Here is a 15137-nt window from a genome sequence, read left to right as displayed (position 1 = left end):
TCGGAGGTATAGTGGTACAATATGCATAAAGTATAGCATGTGGTGTACTGATGGGCCCGGGTTGGCACCTAGGAATCGGGCTAGGAATCTGAAACTTTAATTGTTAAACAAAATTGTCCGGGCCTTGGATTTTAGTTTTGCATTTTACTTTGCGTTATCATGTCATACCGGTGTACAATTTATGCTTGGGACTCAAAATCATTTAGTGTTTCAGGAACAGGGCTGACATGTCAACTCTCACACCTATACCGGTACTCGTAGCGCAGTCTAAACGAGGAGACAGAAAAGCATAGTGTGTGAAGTGTATTAAACTCTGCACACATATCACATACAAAACGCGGAGTTTTCACAGGAATGTGAGGAGGTGTGTGAGGAGATCTTAGATCTCCTCGAATTGAAGGAAATGCCGGAAAAGACGTCCTAACCCCCCTAGGGTTCTCCACTTTTAGAAGATCCTTGAATTACTGCTTTTGGCTCTAACCTCCTCGAATTCCTGTGTTTGTAAGAACTCAACTCCTGGTTTCAAGACTTGGTGCACAGCGCATTGGCCATGAGTCTCAGGCATTGGGTCACTTTCTCTCTGTCTCACGCCAGGGTAGTTAAGCTCACTCCTAGGAGCTCACATAAAACACTGGAAAATGAGTAAAATCTTACGCATCATCAAAATAATTTGTTGGTGAAAAGATGTCATGTTGACCAGGAAAAGACTGCAAATTGCTTTAATTGTTGGCTGCCTGCTGAGATTTGAGGCTTGATTGATTGTCAGCTGAGGGCATCATGCTACAATCAAACATTCCCCAATAATTAATAACCAAAATGGAAAGTAAGTACTTCCACAGCAAATCGGGAGACGTCCAGCGATCTTCCTGTAAAATCACAAGCTTCCGTTTTATTTGAGGCAGTTGACGACTGCAAGGACTGTCTTTTTGAAATTGCAGGAGAACGTTTTAGGTCTGATGGAGCCTTCAAGGAGAGCTGTTTTGCATTTACAATAGAATGTAAGGAGAAAATGGTAAACTAAGGAGAGCTAAAAATCACTCTCCTATATCAGATTTAAGGAGAGCAGCTAGAGTGATTGCTCTCACTCTTCTCAAAAGACATGTCCCTACAACTGCTTGGATTAGAGCTTCATCTGAGGCAGTCAACTGCCTAATTTAGAGCTTCATTTGACTGCGTAAATTAGAGCTTCATTAGAGACTGTCGACTGCCTAAATTAGAGCTTCATTTTAGGCAGTCAACTGCCTAAATTAGTGCTTCTTTTGAGGTCGACGACTGCCTAAATTAGAGCTTCATTTGAGGTGAACTGCCTAAATTAGAGCTGAAGGTGAAGGTCTAAGAACTGCCTATAGTGCTTCATTTTGCCCATTTTACAGGTCTAGGTACTGCCTATGTGCTTTCAGGTCTATATAGAGCTTCATATATCAACAGCTTGAAGTGACTGCCTGTATTAACTGCTTAACAGACTGCCTAATAACTGCCTAATGAAGGCTTTCATTTCGGTAAGGGTAGCACTATAATTATTATATAATTGGTAAGCTTGGTTTCTTCCCTTACCAAACACAACTGCCTAATAGACAGTTAATAGGCAGTTCATAGGCAGTTGAAGACAAATGACTGCCTAATCAAACTATCAACAAGAAGTTGCTGGAAAATTAGGCAGTTGAAGGCCTGTGACTTAGGCAGTCAAAGAGCTTGACAGATATGAAGGTCTATAATAGGCAGTCACTATATATGAAGCTCTAATACTTTGATTTTTTTATCTAATCAAAATGAAGCTCTAATACTTATGATTTTTTCATCATCTAAATGAAGCTCTAATAGACAGTCAGCTCTAATAGACAGTCAGAAGCTAATTTGCATAAGTCATGACCGGTCACATGATCACCAACTGCCATTTCAAATTTGCTGTTGGATTCAACAAGCTGTTCTTTAGATGGTGGTGTTTTAATGGTCTCTTCACACAAATCATTCATTCTTTATGGGGAATTTAATACTACAGATGACTATACACCTAGCTGTTGATCAACAGGTAAATTAAAGGTTTGCAGGGTTGTATTGCAAGCAGTATAAATGTTGTAAGCTTAACAACTGCATGTACAGATAATGTGTGCACAGGCTGCTGAATTTTGCAGTATGCACTTGCATGTCCAAAATTATTTTGCTGTGATAACCTTGCTTTCTAGCAACTGCAAATTGGATATATCATTATTGGCAATAACTGATACATCTAAAAGGTTGGGGATCGGAGGTATAGTGGTACAATATGCCGCAAAGTATAGCATGTGGTGTACTGATGGGCCCGGGTTGGCACCTAGGAATCGGGCTAGGAATCTGAAACTTTAATTGTTAAACAAAATTGTCCGGGCCTTGGATTTTAGTTTTGCATTTTACTTTGCGTTATCATGTCATAACCGTGTACAATTTATGCTTGGGACTCAAAATCATTTAGTGTTTCAGGAACAGGGCTGACATGTCAACTCTCACACCTATACCGGTACTCGTAGCGCAGTCTAAACGAGGAGACAGAAAAGCATAGTGTGTGAAGTGTATTAAACTCTGCACACATATCACATACAAAACGCGGAGTTTTCACAGGAATGTGAGGAGGTGTGTGAGGAGATCTTAGATCTCCTCGAATTGAAGGAAATGCCGGAAAAGACGTCCTAACCCCCCTAGGGTTCTCCACTTTTAGAAGATCCTTGAATTACTGCTTTTTGGCTCTAACCTCCTCGAATTCCTGTGTTTGTAAGAACTCAACTCCTGGTTTCGCACGCGGTGCACACGCGCATTGGCCGCGAGTCTCAGGCATTGGGTCACTTTCTCTCTGTCTCACGCCAGGGTAGTTAAGCTCACTCCTAGGAGCTCACGCAAAACACTGGAAAATGAGTAAAATCTTACGCATCATCAAAATAATTTGTTGGTGAAAAGATGTCATGTTGACCAGGAAAAGACTGCAAATTGCTTTAATTGTTGGCTGCCTGCTGAGATTTGAGGCTTGATTGATTGTCAGCTGAGGGCATCATGCTACAATCAAACATTCCCCAATAATTAATAACCAAAATGGAAAGTAAGTACTTCCACAGCAAATCGGGAGACGTCCAGCGATCTTCCTGTAAAATCACAAGCTTCCGTTTTATTTGAGGCAGTTGACGACTGCAAGGACTGTCTTTTGAAATTGCAGGAGAACGTTTTAGGTCTGATGGAGCCTTCAAGGAGAGCTGTTTTGCATTTACAATAGAATGTAAGGAGAAAATGGTAAACTAAGGAGAGCTAAAATCACTCTCCTATATCAGATTTAAGGAGAGCAGCTAGAGTGATTGCTCTCACTCTTCTCAAAAGACATGTCCCTACAACTGCTTGGATTAGAGCTTCATCTGAGGCAGTCAACTGCCTAATTTAGAGCTTCATTTGACTGCGTAAATTAGAGCTTCATTAGAGACTGTCGACTGCCTAAATTAGAGCTTCATTTTAGGCAGTCAACTGCCTAAATTAGTGCTTCTTTTGAGGTCGACGACTGCCTAAATTAGAGCTTCATTTGAGGTGAACTGCCTAAATTAGAGCTGAAGGTGAAGGTCTAAGAACTGCCTATAGTGCTTCATTTTGCCCATTTTACAGGTCTAGGTACTGCCTATGTGCTTTCAGGTCTATATAGAGCTTCATATATCAACAGCTTGAAGTGACTGCCTGTATTAACTGCTTAACAGACTGCCTAATAACTGCCTAATGAAGGCTTTCATTTCGGTAAGGGTTTACATTGTATTTTTGAAATCAAAAATCTCTGAAATTAGATTACCGTATTTCCTCAAATCCCCCTTCAAATAAACGCCCACGTCACTTTTTTCAACCATTATAAAAAACGCATGTGTGAAACTGAACTTGAAGCGCGTCAAAATGAAGTTTTAAAATGATGTTTTATATCAGATTTTCTATCTATTTTTATTACAGCTGACTTTGGCCTTGCTAGACCGATAGTTCTATAGGACTAATTGAACGTGGTGCCTTACAGTCCCATACAAATTTGTTGAACTTGAATAAAATTGATAGTGACTGCTGTAAAATTAATTGTAAGTATCATTGTCTTACATATATGTATTTTTATTGCCAATTTCATTAATTAATTCAAATGTAAATACAAAAATAGCTTTTTTTATATAAAACATATTTGTGTACATAACATCCTAATATTATTATGTACATACAGTGCATAGCTTAATTTGATCTTTGTACATAAATATTGACTGCACACATAGTGTGTTAATATCAAATCTGCAGTCTGCCAATTGCCAATTTCATTAATTAATTCAGATGTAAATACAAAACTATATTTGTGTACATAATATTTTGTCAGTGTAACATCTTAATATTATTATGTACATACAGTGCATAGCTTAATTTGATCTTTGTATATAATATTGACTGCACACATAGTGTGTTAATATCAAATCTGCAGTCTGCCAATTGCCAATTTCATTAATTAATTCAGATGTAAATACAAAACTATATTTGTGTACATAATATTTTGTCAGTGTAACATCTTAATATTATTATGTACATACAGTGCATAGCTTAATTTGATCTTTGTATATAAATATTGACTGCACACATAGTGTGTTAATATCAAATCTGCAGTCTGCAGTAGCTGCACAAATTGTGTATTAATATTTTGCAGAACTTTTTGTAAATATACATAAATATACCCGTATTGATATTAATATTTTATATCTTGTATCTTTATTATTTATCAACATATATCACAATGTCACTGAGTAACGAGCAGCAAAGTGTATTACAATTAAGTTCAAATTATAATTTGTTTCTAACAGGTCCCATGAGGCACGGGCAAAACTTTCCTTTGCAGGCCATAATCAGATCCTTCCAGGAGAAGTATGGCCAACCCAGTGTTGGTGTAATAGCTTCCACTGGGAAGGCTGCACTTCCCCTTGGAGGATATACATTTCATACTTTTTTTGGTATAGGTTGCGGAACTCAATCAGCATACCAACTGTTGCATTATGTCAGATCTAAAGATGATCTTGTACACAAGATTCAAAATCTACAGGTGCTTATCATTGATGAGGTATCTATGCTTGGTGTTGATGTGTTCGAGAAGGTGGAATTTATTTGCCGTCAGATTCAATTTTGTAATTCATCCCCATTTGGAGGTGTACATCTCATTTTGTGTGGAGATTTCTATCAGTTACCCCCTGTCAATAGTTGCTATCTTTTCAAGTCTCCAATTTTCCTTTCTTCAATTGACATCTGTGTTGAACTTCAGGAGATTCATCGGCAGTCAGAGTCGGAACTCATTTCATTACTTCAGGATGCTCGTCAAGGGAATTTTTGTTCGTCGTCATTGTCTCTTTTGAATTTTTTAACTAGGCCCTTGGATGATCGATGTTGTATTAGGCTTTATTCGCATAGACAGGATGTAGAGATGTATAATAATCAAAGGATTGGTGAGTTTCAGGGTGAGAAGTTTGAGTACAAGGCGTGTGATTCTGGTCGTGACAAATCTGTTCTGAAATCTTGTAGTGCCCCGTCTGTTTTGGTTTTGAAGGTTGGAGCCCCAGTTATACTTGTCAAGAATATGTTTCATGTTTCTTCGTCACTTGTCAACGGGTTATCAGGTACAGTAACTGATATATCTTCAGCTGGCCCTATTGTTTCTTTTTGAGAATGGACTGTCCTTCTGTGTAAGATCGTGTGATTTCCCAAGTACAATTCCAGCGGCATGCTTTTGGCTACCAGAAAACAACTGCCTTTGCAACTAGCATTTGCAATCACTGTACATAGGGCACAAGGCATGTCCATTCCTAATCTGCAGGTAAGTATGAGAGATTTTTTTGAACCTGGCCAAGTATATGTTGCCCTCTCTAGGTGTACATCACTAGCTGGTCTGCAGGTCTTGCCTGGATTTTCTTTGGCTTTCCCCAGAGTTTCGGATGAAGTGGCTTCATTTTATTCATCGTTTGTCCATCCTTATGATTGTTTGAATCTTCCTTCTGTCTCAAAGCGTTTTTTTCTGTTCTTTGCCAGCCTGAGAGTCTTTCATCTATTCATCTTTCCCCGGTTCAAGCTGATGTTGCAGATTCGCCAGAATATCCTTCTCTCCTCCTCCTCTACGTGAAGAAGTCGACTTGCATGCCATTATTGGATCAATATGCCACAACCCTTTGAATGGTTCCTCTCTCAACACCTTTTTCCAAGAAATTAATCTTCTGTCTGCTGACCCTCCTCCTGAATTTTATGATTTTATTGCATATTGTACAAATTATTTTGACCACAAGATCTCTTCAGGTTCCAAGTCTCAGATTTCTTTTGTTTCACTCATTCATCATGCTGAAACTAGACACTGGTGGAGTAGAGTTTCAGATCTTTCTTCTTCTTCTTTTGCTAGTGATGTACTTCATTCTGCCCTCTGGCTCTCTATTCGTGAATGTCACAATTTTCTTATTTCTTTGCTGAAACAGAAGTCTTTAAATACATCAACTTCCTCAGATGATACTGTTTTGCAACGTAAATTATACCAAATTTTCAAGATATTATTATCAATGACATATTGTGTGGTACTATTAGGAATGTTGGGGGTGGGTTGTTTATAAGTGTCGCCAGCAGTGTATCAAAGGAAAAAGTACAATAAATATTCTGTTGCATTTGATCAGTTGCAATCGTTTTCCATTTCTCGTGAAGCAATCATGTCAACTACAAAATATCCATCAACTTTACATCATATACATAGATTTGACAGGGGAGGCCTTGTTTACATCAATGACTCATTGTTTGAATTTTTATGTTGTGTGGAACATATATGTCAACAACTGTACACGGAGGATAATGTCAACACCTTTCATTCTGATGTAACCAAAGTTGTTCAACATGCTATTCATTCTAATTTTTATTTACAAGACATGTGGAATAGCATGACCGTTTCATCATATTCTATAGCTCCTGCAGCAGATAATGACATATATGATCTTTCTGATTTGTTTTCAGATTCCATTTCACTATCTTCTGGAGAATCAGAGGTAACCAACATTAGTGTATCAGGAGTTCCTTCCTTAAGTTCATGCCGGAATTCACTTTTTTTGTTTGATATGATTTTGGCCAAGTATATTCACATGCGCCAAAAAGAATTCATCAAAAGACTTGGGGCATCCTTAAATCCCCAGAAATCAATTGCCCTAAGGAAGGAACTTCAAACAAAATCCACTCCAACCACATCAAGTACTAGCAAGTCCCCACCAAGTAGGAAACGGTTTTTTTTTAAACCTTGGATGGTATCCATGTTAGAATGTGATCAATCCAGGGGATTACACAAAGATAATAATACATTAGAATCAAGAGCCACAGAATTTGGATGCCCCCTGAACTCAATCAAAGGCTGGCACCAGAGATACAAAGCTAGGCATAGAACTACAGAGCCATGATTTATTATATCAGGTGGCATACATGATATTTTGTGAACATATTTCTTTCTCATATGAAGTTATCAAGTGCTACTAGTGCTGTCCAGATGCTTGTTCCTATTTCTAAAAAGCACTTCGACCCAATCTCCTTAAAGGGTGTTCACAGATAGGGGTTCAAAGGTCTTTTTGGAGTTATATGTCATTTAAAGAAAAACTTAAAAATGCTGCTTACATAATTATGATCACTAATCTTATACTGCTGGCATAAGCCACATAAATTGTGTGCACATTTTGGGCTCAAAGATTATGTGGGATTATTAGATGTTATTTTGTGATAATCTTTAAAATACCTACTACTATAGCTTCGATCTCCAAGTTACCTGCTACGATCACAAAACTTGGTTAGAAGAACCCAAAATTCACCAAGCATCATAGAATCAAAGATCATACCAGGATCAATCGAGAGTTCTGCTCAATTATACTTAAACCTGGACTTATTAATACTCCATTGTTGACAAAATTGTTTTAAGGTCTAACATCGATTGCCATTGCAACTGGCAATGTTTAATTGTGCAGTAACAAAATGCCAGCAATTACTTAATGATTATACTAGGATTTGGGCCGGTAACGTTGTATTTACAAATCACAATGTTCTTTTACACTGGTCCGGACCTTGGTGAATTGGAAGCTTTATTATCATGAATTATGTTTCGCTGTTGAGCCTGTGTATTAAAAACCTTTCGGATAAATCCAGATGTAAACACTCTCTACAGGAGTGTTATACCACAGATATTGAATACATTCCAATATCTGTGGTTATACATTTGTTACATGAGATGAGATCAAAGGTCACCAGGGGATCATCCAGGGTCATTAGGCCAGGGTGTGTCAAAACTCAGACATTGGAACACTTCCAATATTTGTGGTCAAAATTGGGCTGAATTAACAATTAATGACAGTAATATTATGAGACAGAGCATGCCAATCTCAGCAGGTCATTCAGGTCAAAGGTCATCCAGTGGTCAAGTGATCAAGTTACCCTCTGGCTACCAACATTGGTCATAAAAACCATCTGAATATGAGTATTGCATAATTTACATTTGTTAAGGTCAAAGGTCATGCACAGGTCATTATACAGCCACCTGATATTTGTGGTTCTTGAACCATGTACAGCTCAAGTTTTAATTGTGCATTAATTCAGACACTTCTTTTACATGATATATATACTATTATATTGATCAATCGTGCATCGATCTGGGAAAGTATTTGTTGTGGACTTATAATCCAAATTATTTTCAGTACTCATACATATAGCCTTATGTATTAGTGATTTGACATATTCCTTTGGATCATGTGATGATACTGTCTAGATGAATTGTAATGATCAGATAACATGTAGTTTCCCATTGTGCCAGGGCATTGTGCTCCTGTGCAGCTTTGAGGTCAGATCTACACAGCGAGGTTTTGAGGTGGCTAACAAAATGATACTTAAAGTAGGTGGGTTAATGTAGTGGTCTTCTCACCCCATGCAGTCTGTTATACTACATCATCACCATCATCAGTCGGCTGTGGAACAGGTGACTACAAGCTTTCTCCAACTTTTGCGATCTTGGGCAAGTGAAACAATTTTGTTTTGTTTAGCTGCAGCATCCGTGTGCGGCCGTCCCGGTTTCCTCTTACCATGTGGTGGAATATGAAAAGGGCATATTCTTTCACTGGCTTGCCTTCTTCAAAGTATATGGCCGAGAAAATTGGGTAGATAAATCTTTACACTGGCAACCAGTTGAGTGGTGTTGGTCAGATTGCAGATGGTTTTATTTGAAATCTGATCCATGCGCTTGATGGTTAACATGACTCTCTAGCAAGATGTTGCAACTTGCAAAGGCATTGATCTTGTTTTCCATGTCCTTGGTGTCCATGACTCGCACCCACACAGAAAAACAGTAACACAAGTTGTCTCAAACAGATTGATTTTTGTTTCGATTGGCAGAGATGGACTTCTCCAAAGGCTCCACTTTCCAGAAAGCTAGCTGCCAAAGGCTAGTGCTTTTCTTTTTTTTAGACTAGAGCCTATCTTGGATCCCAAGTACTTGAAGTCTGTGACATGGTTGATGGTACTACCAACTACCATAGACTTCAAGTGCTGGTTAGGCATTACAGTTTGCGGTCATATATTCTGTTTTATGTGCACTGATGATGATGGCCTAGATCTGCTGCTGCAGTTGCAGTCCTAGTAAACTGTGACTGGGCCCGGGCTATGGGAGATTCCAACAGGGCAATATCATCAGCAAAATCCAGGTCATTCAGCATCCTAGCAGGACACCTGCTTGACCGACGTGGGTAGGTAACGATTCCAGCGTCAATTCCATAAGTCAGCGTTGAGAATACTTACATACAGATTTGAGAATCATATCAATCATGCTATCCCTCCTCCCTGAAGTGCTTTAGCAGTTATAGCACAGTCCAATGCTGCTGCCTTGTTGGTCTTCATGGCTCCTATTGCTTCTATATTTCTTCACAAGTTGTGGGCTCAGTGATAGGAAGATCTTCAACAGCTGGTGCAGGAAGTTCTATAGCCGCTGTGCCACTGTCGTTGTTAATGAGTGAGCTAATGGTTTTTATACAGTTTCTAAAATCGGACCTCAAATTAATATATCCCTGTCCCGCCTCATTTGGGTGATAAATTGGGTATTCTGTGGCGATGTGATCAACTGTCTGAATCTGGCTCCACATTCACAGCTAGGCTGGAATGCATGTCAGACAGACCCCAGTTCAACATGTTGGTGTGAAGCACCCAAAGTCCTGGGCACATGCACATAAAGTGATAATGTGTGATATGCTCCACAGAGATGCCCTCAATTTTTGTTGAAGCAGTAACGTATGAACTGTGTGCATATCACTTTTGGTTTTGCGTCTTAGCGTATGACCTGTATGCATGTCGCTACGCCTTCTGTTTGTTTGTCCCAGCTGTGTGAAGCTACACCAATATTCATGATAATAATATGATCGGCGATCGAGCTAACACGCATTGTAGGTGCTGGAACGAACAGCATTTTTTGTTTGTTTTACCTAATTTCTTTTGCTCAAAATTAAAAAGGGACAATGTGATGCAGTGAAAACTAAGATATAAATAGGAATCTATAATATGCAAATCGCATGCATGCTTGATGAGAGAGCAAATCAAAGCTTGTATGAATATTAATTGAAACTTATTTGGCATTTCAAAGGGATTTTAACCCATGCCTCAAGCTACGTACTACACGTTTATGCTGTACACCGAATGTGTCCTTGCAGTATGTGGTGATGACGAAGGATAGCACAACAAGATTTGCATCAGAACTGTTCTCATATCCAGAGTAGGGGTCTTTTGGTCTGTAGTATTTTGTCCATATTGACATATCAGAATGCTTGTGCATGCAGCCTATTTGTTATAGCTACATACTGGGGATCAATGATAGGATTGATTCCTCATGCTTCAAGGAGCTTGTATATCATTATATGTTCATGTTGTTCTTTGAGACATTTCTAAGAATATTGGTGATAGGAATTGTTTACAACTGTTGCTCTTCACCAGATCTCTGAATTTTACACCTTTCCGGGACCTGAACCAGGGTCCTGGAGCCTTGCCTGAAATAATTTTCTTGAGAGATCTAATAAGTCATTGTGGTGCTCATATCTTCTCTGTTGCTCTGCTGTAGCTTTCAAACATCCTTTAATGATCTGTGTGTGAGAAAAATGTGTTGATCGACCTGCTCCAAAGATTACTTAAATGGGACAATTGCGTATGGAAATTACGCCAATTAATGGCAAAATGTGTAATTTTAATGCTAAAAAAGGCCAAAATGATAATAATTTTTTATATTGTTACTACATGCCAAAAAGAGAAAACATGCAAGTCACATTATTTTTTTTTATTTTTGGTATACACCATTGCTAGCAGCGAATGAGTTTGACCTCGTGCAACCACCTGTGTTTCCAATACATGAAATGTTTTGTCAATAGTCAAAGTCTCTGGCTGTGGTACCCTGGCTTAAATAAAACAAATTTTTGTATCCTTAATCAGAAGATTCATCCAGAATTAAGAAATTCAGAAGATATAAAAGTTTTGCTTCATGACCTATGATGCCATGTGAAAGGAGATCATTTATTCATATAATGAATCAGGGGGGTGATTCTTCAGGATTTTTCTTGATTTAAGGTTTACTTTTACTAAAATTTATCCACTTGTATTGATTTTCAGCACATTTTGGGGGGTATTTTAGCCCAATTTCACACTTTTTTCAGGATTTTCCACTACTTTCAGGATATTTCACGAGCTTTGAATCACATCTCTGAATGGTCACACGTTATGGCCAGTTTACACCACATTTTGAATCATGGTGGAGCCTAAACATTTTTGGACTTTTAAACATGCAAAATGAGATCAATTATACCAAAAAATACCCAAATGTAGAAAATTGTGATACCTAATCTAGGGGTACCTTAAATGCTTTTGGTAAATAGCCAAATTTTCCATCACTGTAGCAAATAAGCAAACATTTTTGACTATAGGTCCAATTTTTAATTAAAAATTGTAAATTGATGGTCCAAATTTCAAATTCTCATATCCAAAACAAACTTGTAAACCTTTACGAGCTTAAATAGTGATCAAGTCTTCTCTGTCACTGCCAAAACATATTTGCTATATGATTTGAAAATTCATGACTCAAAGATAAAGATCATAGTGAAAGCCTGAACATGTGTTGTTGTTTTTGGTTCCATTATCAAATGAAGTCGGGGGAATTTGATCCCAAAATTCACTTTTTGGGAAAGCATTAAAATAAAACCGAGATAAGACCAAACATGTTCACAACTTCACACCTAAAAGAACATACCTAAATTAACTCTATGATCAGTGCATATTATAAGCAGTGGTGTGGGCAAGGTGGGATGAGAAGTCTTAGGCAACTGATTTAATCACAGGTATTATAAATTATGCAACTTTGCTATTTAAATAATGAATTGCATACTTAATATATCAGGGATGTGATTTATCTGGATTTTTCCAGATTTTTTGTGGCCAAAATTCACGCAATTTGATTTCAGCGTGTTTTAGGGTATTTTTGCCCAATTTCACGCTGTTTTTTTCTGGACTTTTTACTTTTTTCTGGATATTTCACAAGCTTCACACCATGATATATATTTATCATAAACTTTATTGATTACATGTTGTATATATGAAACTTATAAAGTTTTACATGAACTCTCTTATGTTCTGCAGGAAGTTTCCTATTCATGATGCAGATAGCTGTAAGTGTCAGTGGCGAGGTGGTATGTGTGTTTTCAAAGCAAGCACTTGCACCAAGCTGAAAGTTCTGTAACATCTTGTATAATGCAACCGTGACAGGGATGTAAGTTTGTAGCATTAATCCTGAATTCAGGATTTTTTTTGTTTCCAAATTTCCGCACTTTTATTTATTATCAGCCCGTTTGGGGGCTTTTTAACCCAAATGCACACACTTTTTCCAGATTTTCAGGTTTTTTTCTTCAGCTAGGCCTACTTACATCCCTGATGCAAATGTTATACAGTGTAAACTCATTAACACAAAACTGTGCAGAATTCAAAATTTATTTCTTGTTATCAGAAGTTCATGTTATCCAGTTCTAAGGCAAAAAAAAAAAGGTTTGTCTCAAAGCTCACGAGAAATTTAAAAACAAATGCCAAATGCGATTTTTTAAATTTTTTATTCCCGACTTTTTTTCATGGTATTTTGAGAAAAAGTCTGATTTTCGCTGATTTTTCTGGAAAATATTTTTTTGAAAAAAAAAAAATCTGCATTTGTTTTTATCAAATCGTGGATTTTACAAACGCTGCAAAGCTTTGAGACTAACCCTTTTTTTTTTTGGCCTAATAGTAATAACATGTGAAATGTATATGCTTGGGACTGTAAAACATACTTCTTGTTATCAGGAACTTCATGTTAAGAGAATTCGTGTTAAAGAATTGCCACTGTAAGTAGTAAAAAGTATAGCTTGAGAAGTCACATTTTGAAGCCAATTCATTCTATATTAAGAAAGAGGGACAAGGTCAGTGACATTGGAATTGTGTATGGTCATGAAAAAATTTGTGGTTCAATTACCGAATAGGGTGTAACTTGCTAGACTTGAGTCCGATTCTCGTTTACGGAGTTTAGGGTTAGAGTTTAAGGTTGTTAATTAGTTGTGTATTGAATGCAAGTGGCATATAAAAATGTGACTTAAGAAAGCCATTTAACTTATCTTTGAAAACATTGTGTGTTTAACATAATTAGTGACTTAGTCATGTTTGTAGAATGTTATTAGAATTTTCGTAGCTATATTTCCAAACTTATTTGACATTTGACAGATATAATTGATATCACTTGCACTTACATGTATAATAATCGTAGCTCTCTATAGAAAAATTATCAAATTTGTGGACATCGTGGAATAGTCAACTACGCTTGTTACTCCGCGACTAATCTACTAACTAACTACACGCTGCATAACGCTACTTCACGCGTCCATATTAGCGAGGCTATTCATGCATAACTGCTTACTACGCACAGCCACGCAAAGAGTATGTTCCACAATGTCCACAAATTTGATATTTTTTCTGTAGTAAAATTTAACTCGGTCTACTCTACATGTAAGATCAGGTATCCAAAATGGGCTTAATATATATACAGTTTGATTCCACTCACTCCACATAAAATAGCAGTTATATACCATAGCTATAGAGCCCCTGGTCATGCTATTTTCAGCACTGAACTCAATCACAGATCAACCGTTATAGCGACTCATAATCTCTGATCGATAGTATGTGTAGAGATCAAGCAAAATCAAACTCACAGTTGAAGAGAAATTAGGCTCAATATGTTGACAGTGCAGTTGCCAAAACTTTGTTTGCCAGGCTGCAAGTAGCCCAATTTCTAGTTTATGAAAAAGCCCAATATAGCATATTTGGGTGGATTTACCGGAATTTAGAATGAAAATCACCCACTTGGGCGGAAATGCACTTGACATAAAAATTAACTTCCGGAACTTAATGGGATTAGACTGATCAATAAATGGTCTAAATTCATTGTATTGTAATCGTCAGAGACACAAAACCTTTATAAATTGACGAATTTGAAAGGAAAATAAGTCAAACTACTGCCACAGCTTAATACTGGCAAAACTAACCCAATTTTTAGGCAAGTAAATTATGCATGCATTTTTGAGTAGCGGCACATGGTCGCCAAGTAGCCTAATTGTGCGACAAATGTGTGGTCTTATTAGCATCACTGAATGTGGGTGTATAATTTTAAGAACCTTGTGAGACTGTAGTTGAACCTGTATTAATTCATTTTATGGAGATCAACTTTTTTGTTTATTATAAAGATAAATAATTGTTAATTAAGATTTCCTTGTTCGTAGTAGTAGCCTAGACAGTTTATATTATAAAAGCAGTTATTTAGCAACTGTGCTATTTGCAGTAGATCTCATTTAGATTTGATAGTTTGTTTTAATTTTATGTTCATTTTTCTATTTACTCACCAACCAATTTTTGACCCTTTTCCTTTAATGACCCTAAATTTACCTGCAAACCCATAACCTTCTGTATAGCTAAAATAATAATTTCTCGATCATGAGAGTATGAATGTACTGCATGCACTGCATAATGTCGCAAGTGTAGTGGAATGAAACGATAGCGCGATCGATTGTGCATGCACTGGAAATGCAGCACTACTC

The 15137-nt window shown here is 37.4% G+C and overlaps 1 long non-coding RNA gene across 1 annotated transcript; it reads left to right on the top strand.

Moving 5' to 3' along the window:
* The first annotated feature begins 1506 nt into the window (after positions 1 to 1506).
* Positions 1507 to 13158, top strand: LOC140136800 (uncharacterized). The gene is made up of 4 exons (XR_011856765.1): positions 1507 to 1531; positions 3946 to 4064; positions 6994 to 7025; positions 12667 to 13158. It is a non-coding gene; the product is annotated as an uncharacterized lncRNA (long non-coding RNA).
* The last annotated feature ends 1979 nt before the right edge of the window (positions 13159 to 15137 follow it).

Source organism: Amphiura filiformis, chromosome 17 (assembly GCF_039555335.1).
Source record: "Amphiura filiformis chromosome 17, Afil_fr2py, whole genome shotgun sequence".
In the NCBI taxonomy this organism is placed as follows: domain Eukaryota; kingdom Metazoa; phylum Echinodermata; class Ophiuroidea; order Amphilepidida; family Amphiuridae; genus Amphiura; species Amphiura filiformis.
This window is presented reverse-complemented; position numbering and strand designations above follow the sequence as displayed.